Raw genomic sequence first — 15,992 nt, 5'->3', positions numbered from 1 at the left:
GATCACATCAGAGGCTTGCTTGCTCCTACTTCACTCCGCGGTAATAACCATATTCCAAAGGGTTACAATTTTTCTTGGCAAATGAATTTCTATTAATTTCGATTATTATTTCTTAAATGGATCCAGAAATAAACACGGTAAACAGTACTAGATAGCGTAATTAATAATAGAAATTTTAAGTGTGCTAAATAATTCGTAATTTCAAATGTTTCTAAAAAAATAATTTTAATTGTACATGCAGAACTAGTACTAAACGATTATAATATCGAAAATAAAGTAATCGCTGTTCATAAATTTTAGCTTGAAATATAACATATGGTGTATAAAATTATATGAAAGTATTCAGAAAAGCAGCTGAGATAATACTGTCATGTCCAAAATTCGAAAAATAATACTGGTATCGACAACTACTGTCGAGGAAAAGTAATGCTAGAGGAGGATGTCCCGTTACAGAGTGTACTTGGCTTCCGTGACCAAATTATCTACTTCTTAATTTCCCACTGTATGCCGTCACTCCAGAGAGAGCGAAGTGGCGTCGTGGTTAGCACAGTGGACTCGCAGTCGGGAGGACGACGGTTGAGATCCCTGTGCGACCACCAAGATTTAGGTTTTCCGTGATTTCCGTAAATCGCTTCAGGCAAATTCCAAGATGGTTCGTTTGAAAGAGCATGGCCGAATTCTTTCCCAATCCTTGAAACATTCCAAACATGTACTCCGTCTCGCATGACCTCGATATCGACGGGACGTTCAACGCAAATTTACCTTCCTTCCGCCGGCCACTGTGGCCGAGCGATTCTAGGTGCTTCAGTCCGGAACCGTCCTGCTGCTACAATCGCAGGTTCGAATCGTGCCTCGGGCATGGATGTGTGTGATGTCCTTAGATTAGTTAGGCTTCATTAATCCTAAGTCTAGAGGACTGATGACCTCAGATGTTAAGTCCCATAGTGCTTAGAGCCATTTTGAACCTTCCTTCCCCCAACAAGTTACGAAAGTCTTATTTAGACGGGAAAGTTCCTAATCTGCTTCTATAATGGGGCATAGCAGATAATTTTTGGTGTTCGTTACATCGTTGCATTTTAAATGCATCATCGCTGACCATGAATCTGATTAAAAATGATTTTTTTTCTTCCTGTACGCCTTTTGTGTATGTAAGTCCTTCTAGAACCAGTATAACTTTTACAGTGAGCGTAGTGGCTACTTCAAGGAGCTTGAATTTGACCCCTCTGTTTGTCACTTAAGAATGCGCTTCCTGCTCCGTCTTTTTGTTTAGACCCTCTGCGGATGTCTTTCTTGGGGATAGCCATGTTGCTAAACTCAAAATGGCTCTGAGCACTATGGGACTTAACATCTGAGGTCATCAGTCCCCTAGAACTTAGAACTACTTAAACCTAACTATCCTAAGGGCATCACACACATCCATGCCCGAGGCAGGATTCGAACCTGCGATCGTAGCGGTCGCGCGGTTGCACACTGAAGCGCCTAGAACCGCTCGGTGTTGCTAAACTGTCATCTAAAATTCTCACTTGAAACTATATAGTTCTAGAGACATTTTCAAGCCTCAAAAATCTATGATGTATATATGCCGGCTGAACTGACGAATGAAAATTTGTGCCAAGGCTGAGGTTCGAGCTCAGGTCACCTGCTCACTAGGCAGATGTGCTAACCATTACGCCACCATGGCACTCTGGCCTTGTATAGCTGCATAGACTACCCTAGCTCGTCTCAGTCCTCTGTCCAAATTCCTATTCGCTTCTAAGCCCACAGTATTCCCCCTAAGCTCTAAAAGGATTGCAGAGGTTCTGTGGGTGTATTGGAATAGTATCTCAATTTCGAACACAACAGGAGATCCTGCCTGAAACCCAGTCATAGATGCCTTAATCAAAATGACGCTATATGGTTCCGGAGACATTTTCAAGTCTGAAACATCTATGATGCATTAATGAAGGCTGAAACGACGGATGAAAATTTGCACCAAGGCCGGGTTGGATCCCGGCTCTCTTGCTCACTAATAAGCCGCAGACCCTGCTTCGAACGTTAGACGTGGTACAAATTCACATTCGTCGCTTCAGTCTGCGTATATACTACTAAAATTTCTCAGTCATTGTACGTTACAAAACGAGATACACTAAAGAGCCAAAGAAACGGGTAAACCTGCCTGATATTGTGTAGGGTCTCTGTGAGCACGCAGAAGTGCCGCAACACGACGTGGCATGGACTAGACTAAGGTGTGTAGTGCCGGAGAGAACTGACACCATGAATCCTGCTGGTGGCCAGTGGAAGTGTTTAAATTCAGAAGAGTGTTCCTGGAGCCACTCTGTAGCAATAGTGTACATGTGGGGTCTCGCATTTTCCTGCTGGAATGGCCCAAGTCCGTCGGAATGCATAATGGACATGAATGGATGCAGGTGATTAGACACGATGCTCACGTACGTGTCACTTGTCACACCTCACGCCGTTGCAGAGCCTCCACTGACTTAAACAGTCCCCTGCTGACGTCCGGGGTTCATGGATTCATGAGGTTGTCTGCATACCTGTACATGTCCATCCGCTCGATGCAATTTGAAACGAGACTCGTCTGACCAGGCAACATGTTTCCAGTCATCAATAGTCCAGTGTCGGTGTTGACAGGCCCAGACGAGGAGCAGAGCTGTGTGTCTTGCGACCATCAAGGGAACACGAGTGGGCCTTCGGCACCGAAAGCCCATATCGATGATGTTTCGTTGAATGGTTCGCACGCTGACACTTGTTGATGGCCCAGCATTGAAATCTGCAGAAATTTCCGGAAGTGCTGCACTCCTGTCATGATGAAAGATTATCTGCAGTCGTTGTTGGTCCCGTTATTGCAGGATCTTTTCTCGGCCGCAGCAATGTCGGAGATTTGATGTTTTAACGGATTCCTTTTATTCACGGTACTGCTCCAGACACTTGTTGTCTTATATAGGCGTTGAGACCGCAGCGCCGTGTTCTGCCTGTTTACATATCCCAGTATTTGAATACGCATACCTACACCAGTTTATTTGGCGCTTCAGTGTAAAACGAAATAAATTACATAAAAAGAAAGACGTAAAATTGCTACTTTAATTTTATCCATTTACTTGAGTTATGGATACCAGGAAACATCGGTTTCCAAATATAGAAAAAAACTGACTGAAGTTCCTCAAAATTTATTTATTTAATCGTATGGCTATGGCCCCCCGTCGGGCAGACTGTTCGCCCGGTGCCGGTCTTTCAATTTGACGCCACTTCGGCGACCCGGAGTAGATGAGGATGATAGGATGATGATGAGGACAGCACAACACCAAGCCCCTGGGCGGAGAAAATTCCCCCACCCAGCCGGGAATCGAAATCGGGGCCAGAAGATTGACAATCCGTCACGCTGATCATTCAGCTACCGGGGGCGGACTTCTTCAAAATGAGAAATCAGAAGCCCCGAGCTGAATGCACTAAAAAGAATTTTTTATAGGCAAGATCGTGTTCGAAAACTTTCTTTGACAGGTTCCGACTCTCATTTTCACATCTTTGAAATGTTAATATGACATGAGTAATGGATGCACAGTGGATTGGTTCAAATGGTTCAAATGGCTCTGAGCACTATGGGACTCAACAGCTGAGGTCATCAGTCGCCTAGAACTTAGAACTACTTAAACCTAACTAACCTAAGGACATCACACACATCCGTGCCCGAGGCAGGATTCGAAGCTGCGACCGTAGCAGTCACGCGGTTCCGGACTGAAGTGCCTGGAACCGCACGGCCACCGCGGCCGGCGATGCACAGTTGAACACGATGTACAACGAAAACACTTTTGAACCATCTGAAGACGGCAATCTTTAGTGTTGAAACTGGCCAACAAAAACAGTTTCCAGCGCGACCTTGGCTACAAAAAAATTTTTAAAACGCAGAAAAATCTGTTTCTTGCATGCATGCTACACAGTGTTGCAGTTTTAATGAGCATGTAGAAGACATTAGCGAGCAGAACGCGCCGAGGCACCGCCCCGTTGCGGGAAGGTAGGCCGCTGCGGCCCTCGCGGCTGGCTGCCCGTCTTGAGCCTTAATAAGAGCCTTCCGCATCCTATGGCGTGGCGCTGGGCCGCCTCGGCTTTCCGGCGGCCGTTGACCTTCGGTTTGAGGAGAGGAGCGGACGCGCACCGCAGGCTCGCTGCTCGTTTTTCCCTCTCCCCGTGTGTAGCATTCTCATCGCCCCTCCCTCCCTCCAGCGGAATAAATTGCGCGCCGTGGCGTACAGATGGGGCGATTAGGGAACGGGCCGCGCCGCGCAACGCCGAACGTCGTCACTCTGCCGGCAGCAGCAGCGCGCCCTGGGCTGCCCCTGCACGGGGCACGGAGGTCACCTGTGTCCTGTCAGGGGGCTGCGTAAAAGAAAGTTACTGCTACATTTCAGTACAAATAATGCCGGCCCTGTTCTCAAAGAACAGTAAGAGTGGAAGACTGAGGCCGAAGTGCTCGAGACGATGTACAGCAGGGATGTAATACATATGACGAAGCCGCATTGAAGGAAATGAAAGGAAGGTGAATGAAATGAAATGATCGTGAACTGACGTCGATACCCAATTGTTATGTGAAACTTATAGCTGCTTTTTTGGCATACGGAAAAATAGTTGTTACAATTTTCTGATATCCGACTGGCGCAAGCGGGGCTGCCTCAAGGTTCCGTTCCATCCCCACTAATATTTAATCTCTACGTCAATGACATGCCAACTGTCACAGGGGTACAACGTGCGCAGTTTTCCGGTGGTACAGCTTTTCTCATCAGCGGCAGACATATTCACGTCAGCAGCGCTGGGTAGCCACGCGGTCTCAGGCGCCTTGCCACAGTTGGCGCGGCTCCCCCGTCGGAGGTTCGAGTCCTCCCTCGGGCATGGGTATGCGTGTTGTCCTTAGCATAAGTTAGTTTACGTTACATTAAGTAGTGTGTAAGCCTAGGAACCGATGACCTCAGCAGTTTGGTCCCATAGGAACTTACCACAAATTTCCATTTTATTCACGCCAACATTCGACGTCTTCAGTGTTAACTAACCGCCACAGCCGCTTGGTGTAAGACCAGTAAAGTGCAACTAAATCTGTTTCAGCGAGAAACGCCCCTCGATGCCTACCAACTTGAGACTGCATGGGAGGGATATCCCCTGGGGGCAACGGTGACTTGCCTGGGGGACACTTTGGACAAACACTTCTTTCCCCATAAACATGTTGACCTTCTGAGGATCAAAGCTTTCGGTATGGTCAAGAAACTCCATTTTTTCAAGAGTACTGACCGCAGTACCACAGCAAACTTTGGTTATACAAGGCGACGGTGCTCTCTAAGATACTGAATGGCAGCTTGGTCTGAGGTCTTGCCAGTCCAACACAAATTGGCCGTCTACATGTTTCGCAAAATATGACGCTCAGATGGATACTTCGTGCCAGCAGCTATACTCGCATCGTTGACTTGCACGCTGTCCTCCATATGGATACAGTACTAGAAGCAGTGCGCAAATGGACGACGACCTTGAACAACAAAGCAGACACTTTGCGAAACTCGGTGTACCACATAAGAACGCTGACAGGATAATACTCCCTTCATGGCATCGGTATAAGGTACCATGTACCCTGGTACTATGACATCCTAACCCATTCCATCAACTGGCGGTATCTTACGGATCGACAGGCTCTAAGAAGTTGACCCCAAACGTTTATTCATAATAAAGTGAACCCATGCACCTAATTACCTTCCACCATGAAGTCTGGATCGTCGTCGGCGATGTCACTTCGATTTACAGAGTGACAAATTTAAAAAAAATTAATGAAATGATCGTATGGCATTGACGGCCGGGAGTCCACACCCGGGTAAGTTCCGCCGCCGAGCTGCAAGTCTTTTCAGTTAACGCCTAAATGCGATACTTGCATGTCGGTGAGGATGAAACGACGAGCAGAGAAAATCTCCGGCGCTGGTGGGAATCGAACCCGCGACCGTTGCATGGCAGTCACCCACGCAGACGACTCAGCTAACGAGGAGGATTGAAAAAAAAAAAAACAAGGTTTAGGTGTGGGATTGAAATTTCAGAAGAAAGACTATCAATGATAAAATTGGCTGGCGAAATTGATATCCTCTGTGAAATTACGGAGAGCTACAGAGCGGAATGCAATGGATATTCTAATGATCGAAGAATAGAGCGGCAGGCATGACATTAACGATAAATTTATCATCGAAGCTGGGGACCATGTAGTACATGAAATGAAGGAATTCCGCTAAGTAAAGTAATGCATGACGGCGTAATACAGCCGTAGAGGGTATATTTCGCCGAGAGAAGGCTACTGGTATCAAGCGAAGGCATTAATTTGAGGAAGTGATTTCTAACAACGTACGTCTGAAGCGCAGTACTGTTCGCGTAAGACTCATGGACTGTGAGAAAATCGGAAAGAAAGGAGGAGGTCCTCCGCAAAATACATGAGAAAAGGAGTTATGTGAAAAGCACTAAAGAGAAGAAGGACAGAGGACGATAGGATATGCGTTAAGACGTGAGGGGATAATTTTCACGGAAACAGAAGGAGACGTAGAGGGCAGAAATTGTAGCAACTAATGGGTATTAGAATAATGAGAGCACACAGGACAGTAAATCGTGGGGAGACACATCGTACTATTCCACAGTTGGGGGCATCTGGAAGAGCACCGTGGACCTCTCTCGTCACAAATGAACAACAGAGCCGGAAAATTTCTGTCGGAATCACAGTTGATAACTGATTATTTTTATGTCCTTGAAGTCTGCAGGGTACTAACTGTAAGCGGGCTTTCTAGAATTTACAACTGTCCTGTGAATCATGCTCTTCATCCCGTTATAATACCATAATTCGCAGCTCATTGCGTTGTTACGCCACAAGCATAGACACATACCGGGGTCATTTTAGAATGAAAGAATCTATGGACACTGAAGTAGAAGCGGTGTCACTATCTGAACTCACGGAATAGGTCTTCTGCTGTCCTGCAGATTAGAATAGGCAAGTCTATGAGTCACTAGCTCCGCCCCGCTGCGTTTTCCGCCGTTAAACCGTTATGTATAAAAAATGCCCGAGTATACAGCGTGGTCCAGTGGTCGTGACCGGGCCAAATATCTCACGAAATAAGTGTCAAACGAAAAAACTACAAAGAACGAAACTTGTTTAGCTTGAAGGGAGAAATTACATGGCGCTATGGTTGACCCGCTACATGGCGCTGCCATAGGTCAAACGGATATCAACTGCGTTTTTTTAAAATAGAAACCCTCATTTTTTATTACATATTCGTGTAGTACGTAAAGAAATATGAATGTTTTAGTTGGACCACTTTTTTCACTTTGTGACAGATGGCGCTTTAATAGTCACAAACATATGACTCACAATTTTAGACGAACAGTTGGTAACAGGTAGGTTTTTTAAATTAAAGTACAGAACGTAGGTACGTTTGAACATTTTATTTCGGTTGTTCCAATGTGATAGATGTACCTCTGTGAACTTATCATTTCTGAGAACGCATGCTGTTACAGCGTGATTACCTGTAAATACCACATTAATGCAATAAATGCTCGAAATGATGTCCGTCAACCTCAATGCATTTGACAATACGTTTAACGACATTCCTCTTAACAGCGAGTAGGTCACCTTCCGTAATGTTCACACATGCATTGACAATGCGCTGACACATGTTGTCAGGCGGTGTCGGTGGATTACGATAGCAAATATCCTTCAACTTTCCCCACAGAAAGAAATCCGGTGACGTCAAATCCGGTGAATGTTCGGGCCATGGTATGGTGCTTCGACGACCAATCCACCTGTCATGAAATATGCTATTCAATTCCGCTTCAACCGCACGCGAGCTATGTACTGGACATCCATCATGTTGGAAGTACATCACCATTCTGTCATGCAGTGAAACATCTTGTAATAACATGGGTAGAACATTAGGTAGGAAATCAGCATACATTGCACCATTTAGACTGCCATCGATAAAATGGGGGTCAATTATCCTTCCTCCCATAATGCCGCACCATACATTAACCCGCCAATTTCGCTGATGTTCCACTTGTCGCAGCCATCGTGGATTTTGCGTTGCCCAATAGTACATATTATGCCGGTTTACGTTACCGCTGTTGGTGAATGACGCTTCGTCGCTAAATAGAACGCGAGCAAAAAATCTGTCATGTCCCGTAATTACTCTTGTGCCCAGTGGCAGAACTGTACACGACGTTCAAAGTCGTCGCCATGCAATTCCTGGTGCATAGAAATATGGTACGGGTGCAATCGATGTTGATGTAGCATTCTCAACACCGACGCCGGCCGCGGTGGCCGTGCGTTTCTGGCGCTGCAGTCCGGAACCGCGGGACTGCTACGGTCGCAGGTTCGAATCCTGCCTCGGGCATGGGTGTGTGTGATGTCCTTAGGTTAGGTAGGTTTAAGTAGTTCTAAGTTCTAGGGGACTTATGACCTAAGATGTTGAGTCCCATAGTGCTCAGAGCCATTTGAACCAATCAACACCGACGTTTTTGAGAATCCCGATTCTCGGGCAATTTGTCTGCTACTGATGTGTGGATTAGCCGCGACGGCAGCTAAAACACCTATTTGGACATCATCATTTGTTGCAGGTCGTGGTTGACGTTTCACATGTGGCTGAACAGTTCCTGTTTCCTTAAATAATGTAACTATCCAGCGAACGGTCCGGACACTTGGATGATGTCGTTCAGGATATCGAGCAGCATACATAGCACACGCCCGTTGGGCATTTTGATCACATTAGCCATACATCAACACGATATCGACCTTTTCCGAATTTGGTAAACGGTCCATTTTAAGACGGGTAATGTATCACGAAGCAAATACCGTCCTCACTGGAGGAATGTTACGTGATACCACGTACTTATACGTTTGTGACTATTACAACGCCATCTATCACAAAGCGAAAAAAGTGGTCCAACTAAAACATTCATATTTCTTTACGTACTACACGAATATGTAATAAAAATGGGGGTTCCTATTTAAGAAAAACACAGTTGATATCCGTTTGACCTATGGCAGCGCTATCTAGCGGGCCAACCATAGCGCCATCTGGTTTCCCCCTTCAAGCTAGACGAGTTTCGTTCTTTGTAGTTTTTTCATTTGATGCTTATTTCGTGAGATATTTGGCCCGGTCACTATTAATGGACCACTCTCTACATTTATTCCAGTCTTTCACTATGAGAATGAAAAAAATGGTCCAAATAGGCTGTATTATTTTTGTCTGTGCGATCGGTCAGTTTCAACTGAGGTCAGTTTCAAGCACATATATTCAACTTCGAGCTTCATTTTACGTTGACGTACATTGCTAGTAGTCCTGTCCACATGTATCATCGATGTATTATACTGTAAAATAAAGCTGGAAGATTAATATACATGCTTAAAAATAACCCAAGTTTGAAACTGGCCAGTCGTACAGATAATAAAAGGAATACAGCCTACTTGGGCCATGTTTTCATTCTCTGGAATAAATATATACCCGGGAATTTTTTAACCACGGAAAACACAGCGGGCTCTTGCCAATTCTACGCTGCAGGACAGCAGAAGAGCTATTATTTGAGTTCAATGGGGACGTCGTTTCTGCTTCATTATACGTATATTCTTTCATGACGAAATGACGTTACTCTCAGAAGTGACCAATGCATTAGGTGAACTGCGGCCCTCATAATACATTCTTCCTTCAGCGTGATGCAGGGACTGTATTTTAAGGTGGAAATATTCGTTCATATGATGCGAGTCATGATAAGAACCTGCTGCATGCACGAAGGATGCGGATTTGTTCTAGATTTTGCATTCCGCGTGTGACATCTTTGTTGTAGTATTGCCGTACTGAGAGCCGTTAACTCGTGTGTCGAAGGAGACTGTACTCGGTTCGTAGCTAAGGAAAGCGTTCTTCGGATTAGCAATCAGTCTGTTGTTCATCCAAGTTATCTAAGTCTGTATGCACCACAGCCTCTTGCTTCCCTGCTGATTTGTCTGCATCAATTGCTGTAACGTCTGAAATATGTGTCTGTGGTTGAGAGGTAATCATTCATTCAAAAAAATGTCGGCATGTTAGTTGAAACTTCTATTTAACGAAACTTGCAGGTAAGACTACGACCGTACACAGTACATGGTCTCCAGCTAACGCTAACCGTATAATCGCTTGTGTGCCCAGTGACAATTCACGTCGATGGGTAACTGGGTATAAATTAAGGCGAACCGCCGATTTCATTCTGTTGCGCATTCAGATACTCAGGTCTTCATATTTTTGCATCGAACCTACTGTCGGAAATAAATTAGTTTCGACCCTATAATCTCCCGGTTTCAGCCCACGTTTCCGTGGGATTTCTCTTGGTGTCAGGAAAATGCTGGAAGTGGTAATGTTTGTTGCATCGGGCTCAGATCAGCTGAATTTGCTGCCTAAGACATCAGTGTGACTGCACCATCATGCTCCCCAAATCCTGCAACACGTATCGGGCCTTGTGACACGGACAGTTGTCTTGCTGGAAGTTGCCATCGCCATTGGGAGGAACGTCACGCACGTGCCCTGCGATAATGTCCACGGTTGTCAAGGAGCTTCGATTACTAATAGAGGTCCCATACCAAAGTACTGACACCACCGGACTGTGTATGTGGCTTGGTGAATGTTTCGAGCTGGCGTTCCGGACACTACTACACACCTGGTACAAGTAGAAATGTAATTTGTCGGACAGGGCGACACATTTCCATCGATCAACGGGTCAATCTCTACGATCCCATGCACGCTGGAATCGTGACTGGCAATGTCGATGGGTCGGCGTAGAGGCACGTAGGGATCGTCTGCTGCAAAGTCCCATCTTCAATAATATGCGCAGAACGGTGCGCTCCGAAATTTTTTTCCCTGGTCCAGCACTCAAACTGTCATAAGATCTGTCGTACTTTACAGAGAGTACAGCCCTCCGACCTCGTAGTTCTGTGATGAGGCGTGGACGTGCAATATTTTCTCACCTACTCGTTTTTTCACCGTCCCTCGACTAGTTTTCACAGACGCTCACGACAGCAGCACACGAACCGCCGACCATCTTTGTCCTCTCCGAGATGCTCGTTCTTAAGCGGTGGACCAAAACAATCTGCCATTTGTCAAAGTCCTTTAAATCAATGGATTTCCCCAACTGCGGTCCGCATCGTCGCTTGAATGATTGCCCGTTGGTGTATGCTCTGCTTATGTACTCGGATATATTCCTTACTGCCCGATGCCCCCGCAGCGCCACCAGGAGGCTTCCCGTCTCATGGTTGCTAGTGGGCTCAATGTTCTGAATCATCAGTGTATAAAAGAAGTACCCATTCCCATGCTGACAGTAAGAAGTTTTTCATGACTGCGATCGCGATGACAGCTGCAGAAAGCTCTACAGTATTTACTGAAACAGACGTCTGGTGAAAAGAATGTACTGTAAGTTTTATTTACGATTGTCGATGCACAAGTTGATTAAAAGTAAGTCTCCTTCTCCCACCCCCCGCTTTAATAGCCTAGTGGTTCTACGAATTTCATTGTTAAGTGTTGGTGAATTCTAACCACTCTGAAGAGTTTTTGATTCTTACGTGATTGGTAGTATATATTCTGTATTTATTTTCAGTGGCCTAGGAGGGTAATCCCGAGGGTCAACTACAGCACTTCTTCCTTGTTACGTGAGTTTTCAGTGATGAACTGTAAATTGCAGGTGGAGGAGGGAGCTGGGGATGGCCTACGGTGCTGCTGTTTTCTTGTGCATTGGAAGTTGTTTGTAACCTGCCCAGATCTTGAAGCAATTAGTGCCGATAGTACCTTTAACATTGTCCCGCTTGAGGGAGTGTGGTGCCAACTAAACGGACTTGCCTCGTAACCAGGCATTCACTCTCTGATACAAAGTATCCAGACACCTACCAGTGGACATTAATAGGTGTGCGTGTCCACTCTTCACCTCTCTGACGGCTTTGCCAGCGTCACTTTCGATGTCGGTGAGGGAATGAAAGCCCATTCTTCACCAGGAGGCGCAACGAGAGAAGGTAATGATGAAATGATACAATTTCAGAGACTTTACTGGTCTCATACAGGTATGATTTTATGTATATAGACTGAAGTGGCGAGTGAAAATTTGTACAAGACTGGAAATCGAAACCGAGTCTCTCGCTTGGATCGAGAAGGGAGGCGAACTGGGGTAATTCATGCAGTTGTGGGAACTGCTACGCCAAGGTGGCTTAGTGCCTAGCGCACCTGCCTAGTAACGAGGAGACCCGGGTTCAATTCCCAACTTTGGTTCAAATTTTCACTTCCGCTTCAGTCTATATGCCTAAAATAATGTATGTATGAGACAAGTAAAGTCTCTGAAATTGTGTCATTTCTTTTGTATAAGTACCTGCAACTGGGTTTCAGGTTGTATCCCATACTCGTGCTGAGATGCTATTCCAGAACATGGAGAGCATTGACAATTCCGTTTGTGCGGAAGCAGAAATTTAAAGTAGACTGGGGCGGCAGTGGAAACTTGGACTGAGGAGAGAGGCGTGCCAGGGTAATCCGCACAGTTGTGCAAACCACTGTGCAAAGATAACTTGGCGGCTAGCCTGTCCGTCAGTACGTGAAGTCTCCTTAGTCTTGGTTTAGTTGTAGGTGTTCCTTCGCGTTCCATCTTCACAGTCACATCACCAATCTACGAAATGGGAAACTTTAGAAGGGTTGAAAGGCCCCTGATGGATAAGTTACTCAGGTGACACCCAGTGACCGCGATCGAAGTCACTGAGATCTCCTGATGGACCCATTCTTCTTCTGCTGCTGCTGCTACTTCTGTACTGACAACACAATACTCCCCACCTCCTTTTATGCTGGCGGATTCACGTCTCGTGACGTCTAGTGACGAACACTGCATCAGATAAGAGTGTCGAGACGCTTTTGACCAGATACTGTACAGCTCCCGTTTACTTTTCCAGTCTCTTTAATTTGATCCTATGGCTTCTCTAAGTGTAATCGATGTTGGAGACCAAAGTTCCTAGTGAGCACTGGAGCGTGGATTATCTACCGGAGACACCTTTATTCTACCACCTGGATACGTTGCAATAAGTTGTTACTGGTGAGACCCCATGACATACAGTCGTACAGGATTGCTGGTAATGCAGTCGATTTGTAGAGATCTACCGTGACCCATCTACACAGAAGCGCCAAAGAAACTGGTATAGGCATGCTTATTCAAATACAGAAACATGCAAACAGGCAGAATGAGGCGCTGCGGCCGGCAACGTCTGTGTCTGGCGCAGTAGTTAGATCGGTTACTGCTGCTACAATGGTAGGTTATCAAGATTTAAATGAGTTTGAACGTGATGTTATTATGGTCGTCGCACGAGCGTTGGGATACAACATCTCCGAAATAGCTATCAAGGGGGAATTTCCCGTACGATAATTTCACGAGTGTACCGTGAATGTCAGGAATCCGGTAAAACATCAAATCTCCGACATCACTGCGGTTGGAATAAGATCATGCGAGAACGGGACCAACGATGACCGAAGAGAATCGTTCAACGTGACAGAAGCGCAACCCTTCCCAAAATTGCCACAGATTTCAATGCTGGGCCATCAACAAGGGTCAGAGTGCGAACAGTTCAACAAAACATCATCGATATGGGCTTTCGAAGCCGAAGGCCCACTCGTGTACCCTTGATGACTGCACGACACGAAGCTTTACGACTCGCCTGGGACCATCAACACCGACATTGGACTGTTGATGTCTGGAAACAGGTTGCCTGGTCGGATGACAAATTGTATCGAGAGGATGGACGTGTACGGGTATGGAGACATCCTCATGAATCCATGGACCCTGCATGTCAGCAGGCATCTGTTCAAGCTGGTGGAGGATCTGCAATTGTGTGGGGCGTGTGCAGTTGGAGTGATATGGGACCCCTGATATGTCTAGATACGTCTCTGACAGGTGATACGTACGTAAGCATCTTTTCTGATCACCTGCAACCATTCATGTCCACTGTGCATTCCAACGGACTTGGGCAATTCCAGCAGGACAATGCGACACCCACATGTCCAGAATCACCGTAGAGTGGCTCCAGGAACACTCTTCTGAGTTTAAACAATTCCGCTAGCCACCAAACTCCCTAGACACGAACATTATTGCGCATATCTAGGATGCCTTGGAAAGTGCTGTTCAGAAGAGATCTCCCTCCACCCCCTCGTTACTCAGTTCCCTCCAGCATTACTTCAGACATTAATCGAGTCCTTGCCACGTCGTGTTGAGGCAGTTCTGCGTGCTCGCGGGGACCCTTTATGATATTAGGCACGTGTACCAGTTTCTTTGACTCTTCAGTGTACATCGCAACACCTATTTAGCGTCATGCAGTCCTCCACTCGCAGCTGCCTCGCTGACGACGTTCGCTGTAGGCTGGTAAGAGTGCTGGGTGCTGGGCGCTGGGTGACCACCAGCCGACTGTCAGGAGCGCCGCCGCCGCCGCTGCCGTCGCCACCGGCTGAGTCTGGGCTGGGCTCGCCGGGCCGGGCTGTCACTTGAGTCGCGGGTAAACAGTCATTCGATAACTGCCGCGGCCGGCGTTGCCGCTTCTCGGCCAGCGCCGCCCCGCGCCCCGGCGCGCGCCCTCTCGCTACTCGCTACTCACTACTCGCTACTCGTCGTCGCGGGTCGCGGATTTCGGGTTGCCTGGGACACCTCTGCTCGCGAGCACGTCGTGTGGCAACAATAGCTCTCCGTCCGATTTCCTGGGATACGCTCTTCCGGCTGGCGGGATATCGTGCTCTCCTCTGTCGATTACGAAACGGGCAGTCGCCGTTCTGCAGTGTGGAACAGCCTCTTCGTCCGCGATCGTAAGTTAGGGTTTAATTAGCACTTGCCTCTCCGTGGCGGTCAAACACGCCCAGGGCTATGATCTGGGATCAGTTCGTTACTGTCGCCCCCTCACCGTCTCATTTTCCCCCCTTTTTTGTTATTTCATCCCCTGGAGGAGGAAGAGGAGGAGGAGGAGGAGGAGGAGGAGGAGGAGGGGGGGGGGGGGGCTGGTAGCGGTACAGTCAACCCGCTCTCGAGGCAGTAGATACTTTTCACTGATTTAGAAGCTCAACACAAAACAAAGAGGCAAATGAATTTAAATGTTTTAAATACGTGACGTTGATTGGAAACTATAAGAAATGATGCTGTTTTCATAAATAGTTTAAAAACAGTGATAAAAATATGGACCCGCAACATAGTCAATAACACTTCAAAAATACTTAAAGAACACTAAAAGCACTTTAAAAAAGCGCTTGAATGACATTGAACACGGTAGATGATGATGATGTTGATGTTTGGTTTGTGGGGCGCTCAACTGCGCGGTTATCAGCGCCCTTACAAATTCCCAACCTTGGTTCAGTCCAATCTCGCCACTTTCATGAATGATGATGAAATGACGAGGACACCACAAACACCCAGTCATCTCGAGGCAAGTGAAAATTCCTGACCTCGACGGGAATCGAACCCGGGACGCCGAGCTGGGGAAGCGAGAACGCATCCGCGAGACCACGAGCTGCTGACAACACGGGAGAAGAGACACTGATAACTCAAAACGGAGCACTGTATGCTTTCGCTAAAATTGTAAAAGACCTCCCCTGTGATGATATGGTTCGAATGGCTCTGAGCACTATGGGGCTCAACTTTTGAGGTGGTGGTGGTGGTGGTGGTGGTTAGTGTTTAACGTCCCGTCGACAACGAGGTCATTAGAGACGGAGCGCAAGCTCGGGTTAGGGAAGGATTGGGAAGGAAATCGGCCATGCCCTTTCAAAGGAACCATCCCGGCATTTGCCTGAAACGATTTAGGGAAATCACGGAAAACCTAAATCAGGATGGCCGGAGACGGGACTGAACCGTCGTCCTCCCGAATGCAACTTTTGAGGTCATCAATGTCCTAGAACTTAGAACCACTTAAACCTAACTAACCTAAGGACATCAGACACATCCATGCCCGAGGCAGGATTCGAACCTGCGACCGTAGC

General features: G+C 46.7%; 1 non-coding gene across 1 annotated transcript; it reads right to left on the bottom strand.

Annotated features, from left to right (window-relative positions):
- Positions 1-1,609: 1,609 nt before the first annotated feature.
- Trnat-agu lies at positions 1,610-1,681 on the bottom strand. Its single transcript has one exon. It is a non-coding gene; the product is annotated as a tRNA-Thr (tRNA).
- Positions 1,682-15,992: the final 14,311 nt, after the last annotated feature.

Source organism: Schistocerca piceifrons, chromosome 3 (assembly GCF_021461385.2).
Source record: "Schistocerca piceifrons isolate TAMUIC-IGC-003096 chromosome 3, iqSchPice1.1, whole genome shotgun sequence".
NCBI classification, from domain to species: Eukaryota; Metazoa; Arthropoda; class Insecta; order Orthoptera; family Acrididae; genus Schistocerca; species Schistocerca piceifrons.
Note: the sequence above shows the minus strand (reverse complement) of the source record. Positions and strands in the feature narration are given on the sequence as shown.